Consider the following 21,858-nt stretch of genomic DNA (forward strand, 5'->3'; position numbering starts at 1 on the left):
TTCTGGCGAAACCACATGAGTAGGTGGAGTAAATGTGGATTGAAGACGTAAACCAGTATTAGTTGTATCCTCCTCATCACTTTCATGTGGTTTATCTTTAAAGAAAGCACGTAGTCTGACTTTCCTAAAGAATCCGGCTAGTTCTTGTCTAGTCTGAAAAGGGTCTCCTTTGTATGTGGGGACATATCCAAGTCCTTTCTCTAGGACAATGATCTCATCTTTGGTGAGTGTCCGTTCACTTAGATTAGCAATCAAGCTGTCGCGTTGCTTGGGCCTGGTAATGACAGATCTTTCTGATTGCTCCGTGTGCGAGACGATGGGGGGCTCCAATGGACATTGGATTGAGCTGTTCTTCTCTTGCCTCTGGAGCGGCGTTGGCCTTGCCCTAAAAAAGGCTCCTGTTGGAAAGTGTCTTGATGCATCGAACCTTGGTACATCGGATGGGGGTAGAAAGGCTGTGGATAATTGTAAGGTCCAGGCGGCCACCACTGTGGTGGCGAAGGACCTCCAAAAAAATTTCCTCTCCTAGGCCCCCTCTTCCTCCAATTCTGACCTCTCAATGAATGGTTAGCACCTGGGTCTGAGTCAGAAGAGTCGTTCTCACTACCAGATGTGGAGTAATTCGAGCCAGGTCATCTACCCTGTTGGTTATACACTGGTGGTACATAAGAGTCACTAGTATAGGGGTATACTCTTGTCATTGAGAATTTAGCCAGATCTTTTTTAAATTTAACTATCTTGCTCGCTAGAATGGTATCTCTGAATTCTTTGCTTGTTTTTTCGGTCTCTTTAGATTGTTTATTAAAGGTGGCTGTGACCAATACAGATTTAATCTGAGACTCCAACAATTGTATCTCAACTAAGATACTATCTGCTATTCTCTTGGCTGTTGTTATAATCAAGATTAGCCAGTCCCGTGTGCAACGCCATGCCACCAAGGACCAGTCCTTGAGAAATGCCTTATCTTCCAGGAATAACCTGGGTGCATTTGTCACTATTAGACCAGTAGGCGCACAATCAGATCGTAAATACTCGGTCATAATTGCGCCATGTACCTGTGTGCGTGCATGAGTACGTTTAAGAAAAAGCACTTTACTCCAATCATCATTATTAATGATAGTAGTGTTAGTTGGTGTATCAATAATACTAGGTGTTTGGAGAATATCTAGTGCTATTGCGTCATCAAATGAGAGACCCTGTCTCTCCGACATCTTGGGGGTGAGCTATAAGGTGGAAAAACTACAAAGGAAAAGTAGAAAAGACCATGTGCCATCCACTGGGTCCGCAGTACAGGACAAAGTCCCACTGAGCCAGCCAAAGAGCGTACTGATTCCTTAACGTTGAAGGAATCTTATAAGAAAAAAGGACCTGCGGCGATAGCCGCTCTAACAATAGTAACACGAATCAATGTGAGGGGAGGTCCAAGGGAAAAAAACTTTTAATAGACCTGCAGGTTGTGTTTCCCCTAATTCTCAACACAAAAAAACACTATGGCAACCCGGGTCTCGTGCTGAGTCAAATATAACAACCAGGAGAAAGTATATATATCTCTAATCCGACATCTCTTTAAGAGAGAACCCTTTAAGGACAGGACCCATCAATCACAAAAGGTGGTGAGTTTTTCATCATTTGGGTATGTACATCTCAATATGACGGACCAGATCTTGGAGTAACGACCTGGTAATGTGCAGAGAGAATGCAACAAAGGAGGGTTGCTGTCAGATCTCCAAAAAAATGTGTCAGAAATGACATTGTATCCAAAAGTTAGTGAAGGGGATCCTAAGGTCAGCAGCACTAAATAATAAGAGTGAAAATAAAAATGGCTAGAGGAACTCAAATGTTCTTTATTCAGTAGAGTGCCCCTGTCATAGTCAAAAAGCAATATGGCAATTTAGCACAAATATTTTGTCATTATGCTAATGTCCATAGCAGTATGGTCGACATGTTTCTGCCCATTGTGATCTGCAAGTATCAGGGCTTTCTTCAGGACCTTAGATGCTGCTGTGGTTTAGTGAAAAAATGTGACAAAGTAATTCAAGTGAAAAAATACTTAAGATAAAATAATCCTACCGCACCGGTCAATTCAAAAGATATCGAACCCGGGTACCTAGGAACACAAAAAAGACGGTTGGAAAATACAATCAACCTGTTATATAGAAGAGATTCAGCATAAGGTAATCACTATACAATGACACTAAGAACAGCATACAATGATGCTTTAAAGCATTTAATTAATAAATCAAATTGCACTTACCCATAAGTATTGGGTGATGCCCTCCCCTCAACCTGGTCCTGACTCAGGGAAAAGGGGCCCCGCTCTAGTTAAAAATGAAGAAAGAATTCAGGCTGCTAGTTATCATGCCTAAATTATATCTTCTCATTAAACATAGCTGCAACAGCGAGAACTAGCCCATGTACTGCGAAAAAGAGGGGAAAAGAGTGGATTTGAGGCGACATGGTCATGATCTGAACAATAGCTTTTTAAGCTCCGTGGTGAATTCAAGAGACGATTTACTTAGTCTAAGAAACGATCCCTAATTGGCAGTGAAATTAAAAGGGAAACAACGAGCATAGTGACAGCCCCACTATCGTTTGGAGACTATCTCGTTTACAGGTGTCAGTATATTTAAGTCAAAGGAAGCATCCAAACATTAAGGAAGCAAGGGAGCTAGCGCTCGCATGTTACGCGCAGAGAGACAGCCCCCCTATCGTTTAGAGACATATGTCATATACTGATGATAGTGTATTTAAGTTTGAAGGAAGCATTCAACACACTGGGAAAGTAAGAGAGCTACTGCTAGACCTACCTCTCCGTCGGTACCCCGGGGCGGTCTTTGAGTAAAGACCGGAGGTGCCGACGAGAGGGTCTAAGCTCTCTTTATAGTCGAAAAAAAACCAAAATAGTTCCAGGTGCGGGAATTTCAGAAGGAGGCCAAGTTAGTGCCTGTCCCAATGTAAAGTGCAATGCGCATGTGTAACAAAACAGACACTGATTGAGGAAAACCTCACCCCGGTACGCATGTGCGGTACACAGCCATTAACCAACTGCAGCATGCGAACCTACGTGTTTAAACAGAAAGAAAAGAGCAAACGCATCCGTGTAAGAGGGAAACACGACCTCGTATGCGCTATCTCTATGATAAAAATAATTAGAAATAATTAGATCCCTGCAGGCAGAGGGTACAGAATCCAGTAAGATACATAGTACCAAGTTCTATCTAGTTGCCATACGTTCGAGCACAGAATTGCAGCAACATAGAACTACAACAAAAGCCAAGGAATGTCATCATTGAGCCCCACTATGTCAGAATGTAATCGGTGTACCCATCTTTGTTCTCTGCGTAGCAGAAAGCGTTGGACATCTGTAACATGTGGAGGAATATGCGGTTGTTCTAAGATAACCCAACGTAAATCATTCTCTTTATGACCTGCTGTAATAAAGTGATTAGTGAGTTTAGTCGCACTTTTTTTGCACCGTATGGTGCTTTTGTGTTCTGAAATCCTCAACTTGATCTTGCGAGATGTCATACCCACATAGTCTTTTCCACAGGGGCATTTAATCAAATAAATAACCCTTTCGCTGTTACAATTGGTGTGTTTGCTCAGGACCCAAGGTTTACTCGTGCCAATGTCTATCTCTGTTGTATGTGAGGTTTGAGGGCATGCTGAACAGGTCCCACAGGGAAAATGGCCAATGACCGGAGGTAAGCCCCATAATGTGGTATTTGCAGGGTTTTTAATTACTCTGGGACGTGTATGTACTAACTGGTCTTTTATGTTGGAGCTCCTCTTAAAGGCAAATAGCGGAGGAGGCAGAACACTACCTTCAATTTTAAGCACTCTCCAATTCTTTAGAATGCTCTTCTTTAATGCATTAGAGTAACTACAAAAAGTAATGACACATGTGATTCTTTTGTCTTCATCAGTCGAATTGCAAATCTTCTTCTCTAGGAGAGCCTCCCTATGATTATTCGCAGCCCTTTTCATAGATGTCTTAATAGTTCTCTTGGGATACTGTCTCTCAAGAAGCTGTGTAGAAAGGTAAGAGGCATCTTCTCGGTATTTAGAAATGTCGGAACAATTCCGGCGTATACGGAGAAATTGGCCGAATGGCAGGTTCTCCCTAAGAGCTTTAGGATGGAAGCTCTGAAAATGTAATAGAAAGTTGCGTTCCATCGGTTTTCTGTACAATTCTGTGTTGATTACTCCATTGTTAGAGCCAATTAGTAGATCCAAAAAGGGTATGCTTTCCTGAGAGAATTCACAGGTGAATTTTAAGAATTCGTTCCTTTTGTTTAACCAGGAGTGGAAATTCTTGATCGTGTCAGCGGTACCTCTCCATATGACTAAAATGTCATCTGTATATCGTTTCCAGGTCAAAATGTGACCTAGAAACGGATTAGCTGTTGACAGGATCTCAGTCTCAGTCTGCTCAATTTGATGGACATACAGGTTCGCTAGAGAAGGAGCAAAAATACTCCCCATGGATGTTCCGGAGATCTGTAAAAATAATTCATCCTCAAATTTGAAAAAATTCTCCTTCATAGCCAAGGTGGCGCAAGACATGATTAACAGTCATTAGCCTAGGTTTGGCCAGCAGGACATATGCTCCAGATTTAATAGGGAACATTATAACGAAGCCGAGATCCCACTGTGCCTTCACAGTGCCGGGAATAGAACGAACGTCTTTACTACCCATTCTTTCAGCACAACTTGCTTCAGTGGGGTGCATTTGGTGGAATGGTGTTGGTTTAAAGTCCAACACTTTCCCTACTGTTGCGCAGACTGAAGTTGGAATAGTAAATTAACCTATTCCAAAATCCAGCGGCCCCCTGAGGCAAGTTGATATGATGACTGCGTTCATTCTAATGACGGCGCTGTGAAGGCACAGCGGGATTCCGGCTTGCGGAATTCCATCATACATTCAATTTAATATATATTGGCATATCAAGCCAGCCTCATGGGCAGTATCTAACCTATGTGACATTTATGTCAAGCTGTCATGCAGTGCAACATGGCAAGCCACCTTGCTGCACTGTGGAAAAGGGCATGAATGCACAGTGATTCCAGGATACAGCACGTTCCTGTTTATTCCTACTGGTGGCATACTTTTTTCTCCCAAGCACTAATGCAGGCACCCTTGCATCATGATGTAAGGGGGGCACCATTGTAGGCAAAATAGTTCTTGGGCAGGTAACATCACCTGCCTGCACAAACACACTCCTGAGAGGCGTTTTACTGTTTATTTGTGTACTGCAGAATGCAGCACAGGGAGAATGAGGTAAACAAAAACAAACAAAAAAAAACAGTTTAGGATCACCTGTAGATTTCATGCATTATGACACATTACCAGGAATAGCACTGATGCTAAATCTGGGATGCTATCAAAATAAGGGTGTTGATGCAGTGAGACGCCCACCTTCCCGCAATGGAATGGCTCCCTGCCGCAGAGTAAGGCAAGTCGGCAATGTGTGCAGTCTTCCGTTACTCCAGATGACGTAATACATGCAGAGCCAGACAAGCTGCCATTGCCCCCCATGCGATGCCCGTCCAATAGCAAAAGTGTAGATATCTGGCCCATGGGTATTATTTACCATTGGCACATCTCAATGAGTGGAGAAAACTGATCTGAGTGAAATGCATTGTTCTATATTGTGCCTCAATAGATGGTTTTTACACCTGCACTGAACTTACTTCAGTTATTTTGACATATTGTAATTGGAGAAGTCATTGTAATGAAGGTATAATGGACATTTCAATATACTAAGATTGGTTGTAGGAATGGATAGGCACTACAGTGTCAGTTATTTTTTATGATACGTAACTTCCAAAATATAGTTGCCCTAATAAGAGGTGCAATTTTCTCCCTTGCTCACAATTTTTTTTAAAACAAACTTTATTCATGTTCAAAGTTACAATACAGGTATAGCAGAAAAGAAAGGTATCTTTTTTATCATAACATAACCGTACACATACGTAGTATGGTGGCAGCGCTCACGAAAAAGAAATAACATTACGTATCGACATAATACAAACATATGTTTTATTAACCACCACCCACCACCCCTGCTGACGGGCCCTCACATCCCCACATTATTTCAAGTCCAGTGAACAGTTGCCCGGTATCCCAAGTAAGTGTACTTCTTTGGTCAAAATTAAATAAGGGAAGAGTACATGTATAGAAATCTATCAGCAATAAAAAAAATAACTTGTAGGGTCCCTGAGTTATGGCATCTACAACACATAGTTGATTCCAGCTCATTGCAATAGGTTCCTTCCTTAGACGTCTTTTCTCCACCCTGCTAAATGCCACACTTGCAAACCTGGATTGTACTTTAAGTTCATTATGTCTTTTGTATAGACCTAGTATACTAGCTTCTACTTTATACCATCCCATGTCCCCTACCAATTCCTGTAAGATGGTGATTATTCCCCCCCAATATGCTTGCAAAGTAGGACAGTCCCATAGCATATGTAAGAAATTAGCGTCTTGCTCGGGACATCTAGGAAAATGTGGTAGGAGAGTAGGGAAAAGTACATGTAGTCGATGGGGGTCAAGTATGCTCTTTGTGTGATCATGTATTGAATGAACTTAAAACAAGAGTTATGAGATATTCGTTTCGGGTAATCTAATTGTTGCCCACTCCTTGTCAGATAATGGCCTATCAGTATCCTGTTCCCATTTGGCACGTGCGGTGAGGAGAGGGTTAAGACAGTGAGCACGTATGCCCCAGTAAAGCCACCTTGTTAAATGGCTGCCAGTCCCCATAAGGTACATTAGATGAACCAGCTCATGAGTATTGGGTTCTGTACCAAGGGGTGCCTAATATTTTTTGACATAGTTTGTCAAACTCGCATGTGTCATAGACAGTGAGTCTGTGACACCCTTCTTGTTTATAAAATCAGTATGTGTGAGTAATGTTTTATTGCCAAATAGGTCCCCTATCGTTATCACTCCAGCCAGTGTCCACAGATCCAATCTTAGGGTGATAAGTGTTCCTGAAGTAGTTGGAATGCCCAGTAAGAGAATATTTGACTCATATGCGGGGAGAGTAGTTGTATATTTCAATTCTAAGTTCTAAGAAGAGTTCCAGCTGTGTGAGATAACGTGCCGCTCAGAAAGAGCAGTCAATGTAATGTACCCTGAGCTAGCATTCGTTCTGAATATGCTATTTCCTGTAAATTACGGCCAGCTATCCAGAATGAAAGCCATTGTAGCTGAGAAGCCAAGCAATATGCATAGAAATCAGGTACTCCCATACCCTGGCATCAGATGAAAGGAGTCATTTTGCCAGGCTCAGGGACAGGGACCTTCAGCCCGAGCTCCAGATTAAGGAGATTAGAAGTGTATCTAAGGTTGTGAATACAGTTCTAGGGATAACCACTGGGAAGTTAACAAAATAATTCAGAAGTCGCTGGAGCATAACCATTTTGGAAATTGCCAACCGTCCCGCCACGGACAAAGGGAGTGAAGTCAAGACTGCAATTTGTGCCCTTAGGGACCGGATAGCTTTGTGCAGGTTGCCTTCGATCAGATCTGCTTTAGTTCTATATACCTGTATCCCTAAGTATTTAGAGGTGGTATGTGCAATAGTTATTGCACGATGTCCAAATGGTAAAGTTAGGTCAGCTATGTCAATGACGAAGGGGAAAGCTTGAGACTTTTCGTAGTTGATTGCTAAGCCAGCTATGCGTTCGAATTGAGTGAACAAGCTTGCTACAGGGAATAAATTATTCCGCAAGTTCCTGTATTATAAAATGATATTGTCTGCATAAAGAGACAGGGCATGATGGGTATTATTGATATTTATCCCCCATTCCCCAGAGGACGCTCGGAGTTTATAAGTCAGTAGAGGGAGAGGGCAAACAGAATGGGCGAGAGAGGGCAGCCCAGTCTAGTGCCTCATTGTATTTGGTATGGTTCCAAGATGTGTGCTCCTGTGTGCACTCTTGCTGTATATGATATAATAATTTGATGCAGCAAATATAATCCGAAATCCCAAATTTCGATAGTGCGGACAACATATAATCTCAACTCAATGTGTGAAACGTTTGAGTGAGATCCAACGCTATGCAACCTGCTTCAGATGTTTCGTGATTACAGGAATACATAATGCTGCATAGTTTGCATATGTTCAAGGATGTAGTGCGCCCAGGGACAAAGCCACATTGATCAATATGTACGAGTCTCGGTATAAAGGGTTGTAGGCAGTTAGCCAGGACTTTGCTCAAATTCTTAAATTCCGTATTCAGCAACGAGAGAGAATGGTATGAGACTAGCAGAGAGTGATCCCTCCCAGGTTTAGGGAGTGATGTTATTAATGCTTGTATAGTGAAGGAAGGGAGTGTGCCTATCTCGAAAGCATCTGTGTATAATTTATAAAGTTGTGGGGCTAGTTGTTGTATATAAGTTGCATAAAATTCCACAGGTAGACCATCTAATCCTAGGGCTTTGTTTCTAGGGAGGTCCGCAATTGCTGCTTTTATCTCCATAAGTGTTATAGGAGCAGCTAGTGTTGTCTTGCTCTCGTAAGACACCTGTGGCAGTTATATTGAGTCTAGGAATTCTGCAATTTTGGAGTGGGAAATCAGTGGCGGGGCAGTGTAAAATGCTTTATAATATTCATGAAAAGCTGCATTAATGTCCGTTTGTGTGACAGCTTTAATATGCCCGTATGACCATATCGTAGTGACAGGAGTGGGTGGAATGGCATTCTTCAGTAACTGTACCAACTGTGTTCCTGGTCTGTCCGATTCTGCATGTATTTTCTGCAAATATGTACGGTGATCCAATATACCTAATTGCTCCAACAGTTCTGCATATTTAATGTGAGCTTCCTGGAGGTCTGGTTTGGCTGAGGGGTCTCGAGATGCCCTAGTCTCAAGAGTATGTAGTGTGTCTTCAGTATCTTGCAAGTCTCTGTGGATCTGTTGCCGAGTCCCAGTGGAGGTGATAATGGCTGTACCTCATATTACCACTTTAAATGCTTCCTATTCCAGTCCCGTCGAAGAGGATATGCCCGCGTTTTCAGTGAAATACTGGGATATGGTGGATGCAAGTGTAGCAAGATAGACACCGTGCTCTAAGTGGCAAGGGTTAAAGCGCCATGTGGGTACTGGCATGGGGACACAGCCCCAGGAAAGTGTTACCTCTAATGCACTATGATCAGATATTGTTTTACCCAAAAAGGCGGCCCGGGTAGTCTGGGTAACGAGCAATAAGCTACATAAGATATAGTCAATCCGCGTGTGAAGGTCATGGGTGGCCGAGTAGAATGAGTACTCTCTCATACCCATGTTATGCTTGCGCCATATATCTGCCAATTTCCACCCCTGTGCCTAATGAAGTAATTTTTTTGAATGGCGTAATGCCTGCACCTCAGCCAGGGGAGGGTGAGGTCTGTCCATAATTACGTCCACCGTTGCTTTTAAGTCACCTCCAAGTACCCATTTGACCTCGGACCAGTCGGCTAGCGCAGCAATGACGCGGGCATAGAATGGTTCGTGATCAGAATTAGGTGCATACAGACTACCCAGGACTATCTGACTCCCATTGAGATTGCCCCGAAGTAAGATGAATCTACACTCTTTATCTATACGTTGGTCCTGTACCTCGAACAGGACCCCGGATCTCAAGCAAATAGCAGTCCCTCGGGCAAAAGCGGAGTAAGTCATGTAATACAGATGCCCCCTCCATTTATGTTGTAATTTAGTGGCTTCCTGTGCAGTTAGATGTGTCTCTTGCAAAAATCTTGCTGTGCCTTCCGCCAGATCAATTGGGCGTATACTCTATGACATTTATGGAGTGAACCTATCCCCCTAATATTGCAGGTGATGTAAGTGTATGATTGTACCTTACCCGAACTAGCCATTTGGGTGCATCAAAACAGACCAGAAAAGAAATAGGATAACTGCTGTAAGAATAGGCCCGCTAACCCGCTGTCTAAACACCCCAATACACGGTCCAACTACGGAGCTAGGTTCGACCAAACTAAAATAAGAGCACACAAAAAAACAGAGAGAACGAGCATTTGCAACTGCAATGGGGGTCATGGCTAAAAAATACGTGGGAAGCCGGTAATACTCCGCAGCAATTGTCTCGGGACAAGGAGGGGAACCGCCGGGCCCCAGGTCACACAACATTACCCAGTTTCAATAAGGATATACATAAAACACTCCCTAGTTCACATAACCCTTGCATGTCTTGGTTACTGTCATTCAAGATTTGGGCTGCCTTTGTGCATCTGTGTGTGGCACAATTACAATGAAAATGCATGAGAAATATGGAGTGAGTGTCTGAGTAGTATTGGTACAAACATCCAGAGTTATGTATTGTTGATAATCTTTTTTGTGAGCAGTGATGTATTCACAATAGGTAATGATGTTGTTATGTTTATTTTTCAACATTACGTGTATCAGTGGAACAGTGTTTTGGTCTCAAATGCTTCACACATCTCATTCATGTGTGGTAAGTATTTGTATACAATTTGTATAGGAGAACATACAAAGATAACATGTGCTATTGACTTTAGCTCACTCTTCAGCTTCAAAAAAGTGGCTTTGGTTTTTTGAGTTACATCACGTATGTGAATTTTCATAAACAACCATACAAATCTCATAATATTTTTGAAAATGTTGTTTTTCATTCCAGACCTTCAGATCCTCACATTACCATATGTGAGTAGTTGATTTGTTATCTCAGACAACACATATCTAAATGTATGATGTATTGTGCATCAAACATTCATTTAGTCACACATATGGCTTCACATTTTCATGTGTTTATTCCACCTTGACTGTGCAAAGAATAGGCTCAGAGAGCTCTTTAACATTGTTAAACAATAAATTTGCCCCACACAAAATCTTAGCCTCTAAAAAACGATGTTATGAAATTGCCAGCTTCTTCACGGACAAAATAGCTAAAATTGAGCACGTCTTCCCTCAAGTCGCTACCCTTCCTCCCCTGCAATCCACTCTCACTGACACTCCTACCTCCAAGACAGCCGACCACCTAAACTTTTCAATAATCAATTAACATCAATTGAAACACACAACAACCTTTTTAACCCCTTCGCTGCGGCACGAATTCCGCCGCAGCGCTGGGGGGCTTTGGGGGGGTTGACGGCGCCGCTGTGCTCATGACGGAACCACGTCGTCATGAGTCACGGGTGAGCTGAGCTCATGACGGCGTGGTTCCGTCATGACTCCACCCACTGCGCTAATCGCCCGCACCGGCGGTGAATTAGCGCCGCATGGGAGGAGCGGCCGCCAACGGCCGCAGCATGACGGAACCACTCCGTTATGAGCACAGCGCACCCGTGGCTCATGACGGAGTGGTTCCGTCATGAGCGGGGAAGGGGTTAACACCCAATTGAAAAATAACGCCAAGTGGTCAAATTTCACACCCATGAATGAGCTAAAAATCTTTAATATCATTTCGAAATTAAAGCTGACTTCACACACCAAAGATCCTCTCCCTGCAAAAATAGTAAATAACCTAAACCACAACATCGCCCTGTGTTGGACAAAAATAATTAGTACTACCCTGGCCTCTGGGTGTGTACAGGATTCCCTCCAACTAGGTCTAATCACACCTATACTCACAAACCGCATGGCAGACCCTAACGACCCCAACAATGTCCGACCTATCTCTAAACTCCCGTTCCTAGCTACAATCATGAAGAAATGCGTCAGCAACTAAACAGACACATAAGTGAATACAACTTACTTGACTCCTTCCAATTTGGTTTCGGGAAAGGCTGTAGCGCAGAAACCACCATCCTCAACTTTGCAGATGACTTACATCGATCCTTCGAGAATCGAGATGTTTGCTTTCTCATCCTACTTGACCTCTCAGCAGCTTTTGATACAATGAACCACACATCCTCACTGGAATCACTTAAGAAATGCTCGTGTTTCAATGGCACAGTTTTAAAACACAGAAAACAGCATATCAAAATCAACTCTTGCCTCTCGAAACCCAATCCTGTCACTCTTGGTGTCCCCCAGGGCTCAATCCTCTACCCCTCTCTTTTCAACCTCTTAATGGAACCCCTTGAACCCCCTGAAATCAGCAGGGATTAAATATCACCTCTATGCAGACAATACTCAACTCTACTACAAAATCAAATCATACAGTGACATCCTAGATTTTCTATATCACACTGAGTAAGATTTATTCTTGGTTTTACTCTAACAATCTAAAATTAAACCCCATCAAAATGGAAGTTATTCTGTTCTCCCCTAAAAGTAACCACCTTCCAATCCAAGGCTGGGTCAGTGACCTGATCCAGCTTCTGATAAATCCTTAGGCTAAATCCTTAGGCTTCACCATGGACAAAACTTTGTCATTGAAGAATCGTATCAAAAACTCAGCCAAAGGAGCGCTTTATACTCTAAAACACCTCAAAAAAATTAAATCATTCATTCCATCGAACGATTTCAAATGGGTTGTTCAATCTCCGGTCCTCTCCAAACTTGACTACAGGATTTCTTTCCTCACAAGGACCCTGAAAACTTATCTCACCCCCCTCAGATCAGTACTAAACATGGCCCAGCTTACAACAGACTTTAAATGGTATGAACACATCATGCCTGCCCTCAAATTCCCAAACTGGCATCCCTTCAAAGAAAGAGGCATCTACAAGACTGCCTACATCACCCACAAAGCACTTCACTCTCATTTCCCTGACTATTTACACAACAAACGTACGAAAACAGGAAGTACCAGACCTATGAGAAGCTCCACCGCTCTTCTTCCTGTGCCTCCCAAATTATAAAGTAAAACTACACAGGCTCGCTCTTTTTCAGGTAATGCTTCCAACATTTGGAACTCCCTCCCGAGGGACCTACGTTGCAACCCCTTCTTCCCGGGTTTCAAAAGAGACTTGAAACGCCATCTCTTCAATAATAATTGGAGCCCATGACTAAACTGAACCTTCGTTCAAATAGACTTTCTTGATCAATTTAAACTCTAGTGAACTGTTGCCTATTTCTTTCTTTGTGTTAACATCTATTGTTCCTGATGTCCTTCTCTCCATTGACCCTAATTTGTTTTGAATGGACTTAATTTCAGTAATTTCCATCCTTGATGGCCTTTCAATTGTTTCTGTGTATAAGTTTGTGTGTGCTCCTCTGTAGAACTATACTTCCCTTGTTTTATATTTTATGAAACTTGGCTTGAACCTATGATTATTGTCTTACTCTTGATTATGTAAAGCGCTCTTACACCTCAGGTTCCAGCTAGCACTATATAAAACCTTTAAATAAATAAATAATAAGTGTGGAGGAGAAAATTGCCATTAGGAAGAGTAGCATTTTATTTTGGTTCACAAGTTGACAAGAGACTACTGCACAAACAATAAGTACTGTACTGGGCTACAAAGAAGGTGGCATGATGTCCTACACAGGACAGTTATGAAAAATGGCCACGGGGCACTAACACATTTTTAGCAGGAAGTTATTTGTTGGAAACTGGGAAACTATACATCTTCCTCCTCTGATGAGTGTTCTGACACCCCTTGAAGTTGTGTTGTTGGAATGAGAGGCAGCTGAGTGATGTTACTAGCCTCAGGTACACACACATCAGAGGCAGAAGATGTAACTCTGATGTTCCCAACAACTTTTGTGAGTGCCAGTAAGGCTGCATGGTAATCCCTGGCAAGGGATTGCTGGTTAGCTAACAAAGCAATGACATTGCTATTGAGTGCACTCGTTGATACTATGAATGAGTGAAGCTTGACCTCCAGGGACTGGATGGATGTATTAATGGCATCCAGCTGCCTGACAACTTCACTGGTTTCAGATGTAGAAGGCGGATGTTGTTCCGTCTGCATCATGATACCAGCAAAGACAGCTAGGGACTCATCAACCCCACGGATCCAAGAGTAAGGGCCTGTGATAGCTTTGTCAATCCCTTACTACTGCTAAGACACCCAGGGATTCCTTCAAGAATGCCCGTTATCGTTTCCATCCCCAATCAGACCTCATCAGCCATTCGCTGCTGGACTCCTGCCACTCGCCACTGTAAAGCAACTTAGGGGTGCTTAGAGTCCTTAGCTGGGATGTCAACATTTGATGGTCCATGTCCAGTCTGTGTTGGTTCTTCTGGAGATCAACAAAATCATCTTCCCTTGCCAGTACTAGAGGGTAGGTTTCACAAGTGTCCAGGAGCTGTTTGAAGGTGTCTTTATCCATGGGGGGCAGAATGGGGTCATCATCAGGTTGGGCATCACAGACATGCTGATCTCCAAGAGATGTTGTTTGTCCCTTTGGAAGGAAATAGAAATTTGTTATGAAAATTCCATGATTGAATATGAGATAAGAAATGTTGTTACATTCAGACAGTAATTTACTTCACTTTCAAGTACACAGGAATATGTGGAACATATGTTTCTAAAGTGTATATGGTCATGTTGTACTATTTTTTTTTTACATGCAATACAAATATGTCGTTCACACAACCTCAGTATTCACTAAGGGGCCTATTTGTGTGAATTTTACACAATGCAACACAGTTATGCAGCTTGCTGCCATGTCTGACAATGTGAATGCAGGAATGGGGCTGCACTGATGCAAAATGTGCTTCTTAGCACTACTGCAGAGACTGTTGCATCTTGGAGCAAGGTTGCCTCCATTTGTTCTAGGCATCAGTTTGGGTCCCAGCACTAACCAAGGTGAGTCATATCTTGTTATACCTCACACCATCCTGCACTCTGCAGTTCACACAGCACAACACAACAAGCTGCCTTGTTCTTCTGTCTTGCTTGCAATTTATGCATTATTGTACCCTAGGGTTCATATTTCACAAACATTGACACAACACTACACAGCAAGCCATCTTGCTGCACTGTATGAAAGGGGACGGGTATGCACATGCCATAATTCCAGTTTTTCAGGGGAATCCCGTCATTTCCCAACACACACACAGTCAACTCCAGACTCCATAACACTAGAAACTAAGGAACCTCTCTGAAGTGGATAGACTCCTTCATAATTTGAAGTATGTGGCGCACAAAGTTCACTCCATTTCCTCAGAAGCTGAGGCGCTCAACTGTAGAGACCTGCAAATATCTTCACTCTGCCCCACTGTCTTCAACTTGTACATGACTCCTCTGGCAATCATTATTCAGACTACGATAAGACTATAGCAGCAGCGAAAGGGACACTTCTCTCGTGCTGAGAGGCGCGAAAGGATTTTTCACATTGGAGTATATCGTCCCATGTTTCTACACCAAATCACAAAAAATACTCCATGAGACAATGAGATGGCCAAAAAATTAGAAAGGGAAGTTACAAATGTGAAGACATGAGCCTATACCCACCAGGGGATGGGGAAGGAAAAGATTCCTTTTGTTTTAGTGACCCTCACATAACCTAGTGGTCTCATGCTTCATCATCGGGTCACCCTGAAGGCTAAAAGTCATGGTGGGCTCCACCATATTCCAGGGAGCTCTTATTGAGAATATTGGCCAGGGGGAAATAAAGATTAAAAATCCTCAGACAGATCCTGGTAAAAATGAATAAAAAGGGTCAATGGGAGAGTTATGGTCCTATGACCATAGTGCCAACATGTTTCAGTCCTGTGAAAGCTGTGTAGGTCCCGGGCTTTCTTCAGGGCAGAGAAGCAAATCCTCCCTCAAGAAAGCAGTTGAAAGGAAGTCCCTAACCTGCTATTAAGTAAGGTCAGATGATAGCTGCTCCTTACATCCAAGTACACAGATAATTAATCTGATGATAGGTTACTTTTCCATCTGTGAAGACAAAAGAGAAGACTCAATAAAATAAACATAGTGCATCATTGTATAACTGACAGGTAGCTTCCCAATTGTGTATGTGCTTGGCAATGCGCCTGTGTCAGTGAGCCAGGTGAGCGTGCAATACACAACAATAAACACACCATTTGGTATGTGACAATATTATTCCATATCTTTACCATACCCTGCTAGGTGGTAAAATATCATGTGGAGGCGACATAACTCACATTCTGTTGCTATCCACCTACATGTGCGTGCTCAGTCTCTGTGCAATAATCTCTTGTCACTCACATCAAACAGCGCAAATCTGCTATCAAACATCGTGGTAAAACATACACTCACAACATTCATCCATAGTATTACATCTTACCCCTAGTTAAGAGGAGAATTACGTCACTGGGGACCTCCAGAGGTAATGGGGTAGCCCTTTAGTCACACTCTGTATTGTAGAACAGATGCCAAAAGAGGTGGAAAGCATGCCCAGTGGGAGGGAAGAAAATCAAAGAAACAAACATGCCGGCATCAGTGTACAGTCGAAATAGCAGCGGAACCAGGTTTTGCAGTACGTACCTGTATTTGGTGGTAAAAGCATGTATTTTCACTTACTGCATCAAGGGTCCTGCCCAGCAGCATAACCTAGTAGGTCTGGGTCCTAGAACGGGAGCAACGGTGGGTATATTTCTTGAGGACACTCAAAACTGGCCTGAATTATTCCATACCTTGGAATCAGTTGAATAGGAGATAATCAACCAAGCACAGAATTGGGACGAATTGAAAGAATTAAATGGACCCAGATGAAGATTCTGTTACATGGGGCTATCATGACTGAGTACTTGCGGGGCAACGCTGCACCCACTGGTTTACTGGTCACTAAAGCCCCCAGGATTTTCCTGGATGATCCCCTTTTCAAGAAAGAGTGGTCTCTGATCGCGTGGCGCTGTACACGTGATTGGTTGATCCTCATTATAAATACGGCCAATTGACTCTCAGAGGCACTCCTGATTAAAACTAAATCTAGTGAAGAGACCCTCATGACCGAAATTAGGATTACTCTCTTAAAAAAAAAAAGCTTGAGGAAGTGAACAAGGAGATCGGGGAACACAAGGACTATTTAATGCAGAATAAGATCAGCAAATAACAAAAAGACCTTAAAAAATTCACTTACGAAAAAGTCTACACATATATGAAAGATGATTACAAGAGTTCATATTACCCAGATTCAGGATCATCCTACGGTGGACTCTCCGGCTCCTCAGACTCAGAACAAGATGAGTGGTCAAGCGACAGGTCCAAATAAAGCTGGAGAGTAAAAGCAAGTAAACCCTGCAGAGGAGGCTTCAACCAGAGTTATTTACCCCCACAGATGTACCCCTGGCCAGGTCCATTTGTCCCATTCCCTTTCCAAGGACCCCCCCAGTATTCAACAGGACCATGGAAACAATGTCCCCATGAACTTACCGACTGCATTGTCTATTGGGGAAGATTCATTGATGATGTTATCATGATATGGGGTGGGAATGGAGTAACATTGGAACGCTTCATTAATCACCTTAACATCAATGAATATAACCTAAGTTTCACACACGAGATTGACACCAAGCAGATTAACTTTTTAGATGTTACACTCTACATCGAGGATGGTAAACTAGAAAGTAAACTGTTTCGAAAAAACACTGCATGTAATTCTGTGCTTCATGCAAGCAGTGCCCATCCTAAATTTCAAATCTGTGCAATACCTTTTGGGGAGATGACCCGTATTAAACGCAACTGCAACAAAGAGGACATATTACAGAGAGAGGTTAAGAATCTTAAAGATCGCTTCAAAAGTAAGGGTTATGACCATGATACTCTTGAAAAAGCACATACTAGAATTAATCATACTGAACGCAAGGAATTGCTCAAATTTCAGCATAAAGTTAACAACAAGAAAGGTGAGACACGTTCCAAACAATTGACACTCATAACAGAATACAACTCACATAGCAATTTGATTTTCAAACTAATGTCCAAGCATTGGCACATACTTAAGTTAGACTCGGATATAGTGCCCTACATTGCGGATAAACCAAGAATCACCTATAAAAGGGGTAGAACTTTACGCAACTGGCTTAGTCCTTCCATTATTAAGGACAACAAGGTAGAATTGAAATATACTTGGCTACCGGAACAACCCAAGGGTTTCTACAAATGCACTATGTGCAATGTGTGCCAATTTGCGGAAAACAAACTAAAGAGCTTCAGTTATAATAATGGGCAGACACATACACTTTATCAGTTCATGAACTGCAACACCAAGTTCACAGTGTATTGCATTATTTGCCAATGCAAACTGATTTATGTGGGGAGTACCATCAGGCCACTTAAGGAGCGGATTCAGGAGCACATCAGAGCTATCCGCAACAATAACAGCGATTATCCGCTAGCAGCACATTATAACACCGTACACAAGGATTCTGAAGTTCTAGGAATTAGATTCCATGGGATCGCGGCACTTAAAAATGACCCCAGAGGTGGTGATAAAACCTTGGCCTTGAGGAAACTGGAAGCCAAATGGTTGATAAAGTTACGATCAGTTGACTTGGATTTAAATACAGATAGAGAACTTCATGTATTTCTAAAAGATTAAAGGAAGATAAGGGAAACGAATCTTCGTTTACTTGGTGACTCCTGCTCCAATTATTACATGATTGGTTGCATTGTGTTTCCATACTCAAGTCATGTTAATTTTTATCTACTGTCTGATAGGTCCTCTCTATTGATGACGTTTGTTAAATTAGAAGTGTTTTCACACTTGACGTTACACATATATTGTGGTTTGTTGTCAAACTGTTCAAGGGATACATTCATATTCGACTGTATGCGTTAACTGTGTCAATTTTTCTCAATTGCTTATCTGGTCACCTCTGTTGATAAATCCTGTCAATTTAGAAATGTGACCATATTGTACTGTACATGGAAACTCATTGCATTATATATTTTTTGAGTTGTCTAATGAATTCATTGAACAAGATTATAAATGATATGCAACATGTAGGTGGTGTTTAATATTCCAACACTTTCATGATGAGCACCAAAACTAACCACCATGATACTTGATATAGGTATCTCTACTTCTGTTTTTTCTTTCTTTTCATCTTTTTTGACTTTTTCTCAATCTATTAGTGCTCTAGTTTTAATATTATCAAGTATTATTGATTTACGCTATATAAAAATAATGCACCTGGTTCTTATGCTATATATGCGTTAAGGCTATCATTATTTCCAATAGCTGACCCCTATGATATGACCCTTGTATTTTGGCATCTGTGATATTCGATTATGAGTAACCACTTAATAATTGGTCAACCGTTGTGGGATGTGGCCTTGTTATATTGGCTCGATTTATCTTATTATGAATTTATCTAATAGGACACGGTCATAAGGTAATCTTTCGTGTTGACTTCATGTGTATAATTGACCCCGACGCAATTAGAATTATTTTTATATTAGTTACATACCCTTATGCACATACATTAAACTGTGCATCGTTATCATTTCATTGCGTCAGTGTGTTTTTAGTATATAACACATTGGGAGTATTTATCACTCCAACATGGCGGCGATGATTCTATGCAGTCCTTTTTTCTTTTCCGCACTCTGTTTTATGAAATCCGAGTACACGTGACTCTATGGTGTATCACGTGATACCGGCATTCTTACATTTTTAACGGATGTGCTTTTCGGCGTTCGCTGAGTAGTTGAACGGTGCGGAAGGTGGTCAGGTCTTCTCTTCAGGCGGTGACAAGTAAGAATTATTGACCAATATGTTAAAACCCAAGGATAATGTTTCACTGTTAACTTAATAAGTTACGGGATGACTTTGCTCTCATCTATTGTGTTTGATTCTAGGTAGTGAGTGCACTCTTATCAAGGAGCTAGCACGTCACGGATATCAAGCAGCACATTGGAGACATTAACTGTTGAGTTTGTACTTACGTTTCAACTTGAAGATACGACAGCGCATACATTTTTTCTGGGTATGTTTATATATATAATTCCGTATTACGGGACAACTTTGCTCTTGTTTATTGTGTTTGATCCTAGGTTGTGAGTGCACTCTTATCGAGGAGGTAGCACGTCACGCATATTGATCGGTACATTGGAGAAATTAACTGTTGAGTTTGTACTCACTTTTCACTAATAGATACGACAGCGCATACATTTTTCTGGGTATCTTTAGTTATACAATTCTTTAGAATGGGTCAATTATACCGTTACTCCCTCCGGTATTGTTGGTTAACTAATTTAGTCCAATCTCCTCTGACCATATGCGAACTTTTGCATATGTGGCAAGTTAGTTTTTTTGTTGTTTATTTATGGATGACGGATTGCTACATAACAACAGCAGTGCTTATGCTCGTCGCGTACAGTTAATATAACTTATGTTGTGACATCACTTTGTTTATGTACAATCGGGCCATACTACATGATCTTTTACTAAGAGTGATTAGTTATTACCTATTGCTTTGTCCATCCCTTAGATGGTGTGATCATACATAGGATGTTTTAACTTTGGACTTCGCGTTTATGAACCACAGGACTGGATACATTATGAACTACTGTATTGAATTTATTGGTGGGTTGATATATCAATCTTTTTTAATATATGTCTTGTGCACTTCTGGTTGTAAAAGACACATGTCTATTATTTGTTATTATGGTTTTGTCCATATTGACTTACTAGAGCGATTGGCTTTGGGTGTTTCTAGTGGTGCATTTACTTATTTCCACTAAAGTTTCCTCATCTTCTGCTTGATTTTAACATCAACAATATATTTTGGGAAGTTTGGTTCTCTTCTTACGCACATCTTTTTTCGGACTATCACCAATTTGGGTGAACACTTAGTTGTGATCTTTTGTATAATGATTTGTCAAACCAATTTTAAGATTTTGTACAAGAAATGGATGCATTTAGTCTTTGTATTTACTTTTTCCAGCCTTGAAAAAGTCTTTTGTAAGACGAAACACGTGTCGGCTGGTCCGTGTATTTGGAACTTACAATCCTGCATCAATAAAGAAATGATGAAAAACAGCTAATATCCAAGGGGTCCTGGATTTATCACGTGACAGCTTAATTATTTGAAAGAATTGACCCTATCTTTCTTGGCAACAGGACAGGCATATGTGACCTGAACAATAACTGACAACTTGTATCAGTTGGGTACTTAACCCGTATATTGTGTGGGAGTGCTACTTTAGTCTTCTAAATTTGCAATAATTAGTGTATGTATGTCTTGCACATATGGATGATGTCCCCAGGTAGTGGACATCAATTGAAGCTTTGAGCACCCTACAGTCCTTACTTATCTTTCTATATATTTTTGACGCCTTAACTTCATGTGCCTTAGTTATTACGCATAATTAGTGTGGTGTGCCGTTCTTCCCTATTTTTAGGGACACTACTACCTATTTTTTTCGTTGTGTGTATTCAACAGGACCATTCTACGAGCCCAATTTCAACCAACATTGTTTTTTAGGACAGGGCGGGAGAAGAGGAAAACAGAGAAGAAGGGGCACCAGGAGAATCCAATGGGAGGACAAAAGAGCATTAATGAAAAAACGAAGCCAGACCAGAGGCCAACAACCGAGCACGAGTACAAGAAGGGATTAGTCGTTAACCTCACTGACATAATCCTAAATACAGATGAACTCGCTATCCTGGACAAAGGATTAAAATCGTAAAATCCACAGCAAACGTTCTTCATGGAAAAGGAAACAACAGAGGATGCGAACAGCTATACTACTTTACGACCTAATTCAACATTCTTCACGCCAGCCTCACTGATGCCCCCAGAGGTCATCGCCTTTGAAGAGTCAGTCACCAAAGAAGTAGAGCAACTCCAACCAAGAAGAAATACCTTCAATAACTTGAGCAATAAAGAACGAGCGGCTTTGAAGAACTTAAGCACCAGGACGGATATCATCATCAAACCAGCCAACAATGGCAGTGCTACGGTTATCCAGAGTACCACCGCCTACAGAACAGTCTGCTTGAATCTTTTGCATTATGAGAAGTACTACAGGAAGATCAATAGAAACCCAATATCACGCATCAGGAAAACTA

The sequence above is a fragment of the Triturus cristatus genome, chromosome 8 (assembly GCF_964204655.1).
Source record: "Triturus cristatus chromosome 8, aTriCri1.1, whole genome shotgun sequence".
Taxonomy (NCBI): Eukaryota; Metazoa; Chordata; class Amphibia; order Caudata; family Salamandridae; genus Triturus; species Triturus cristatus.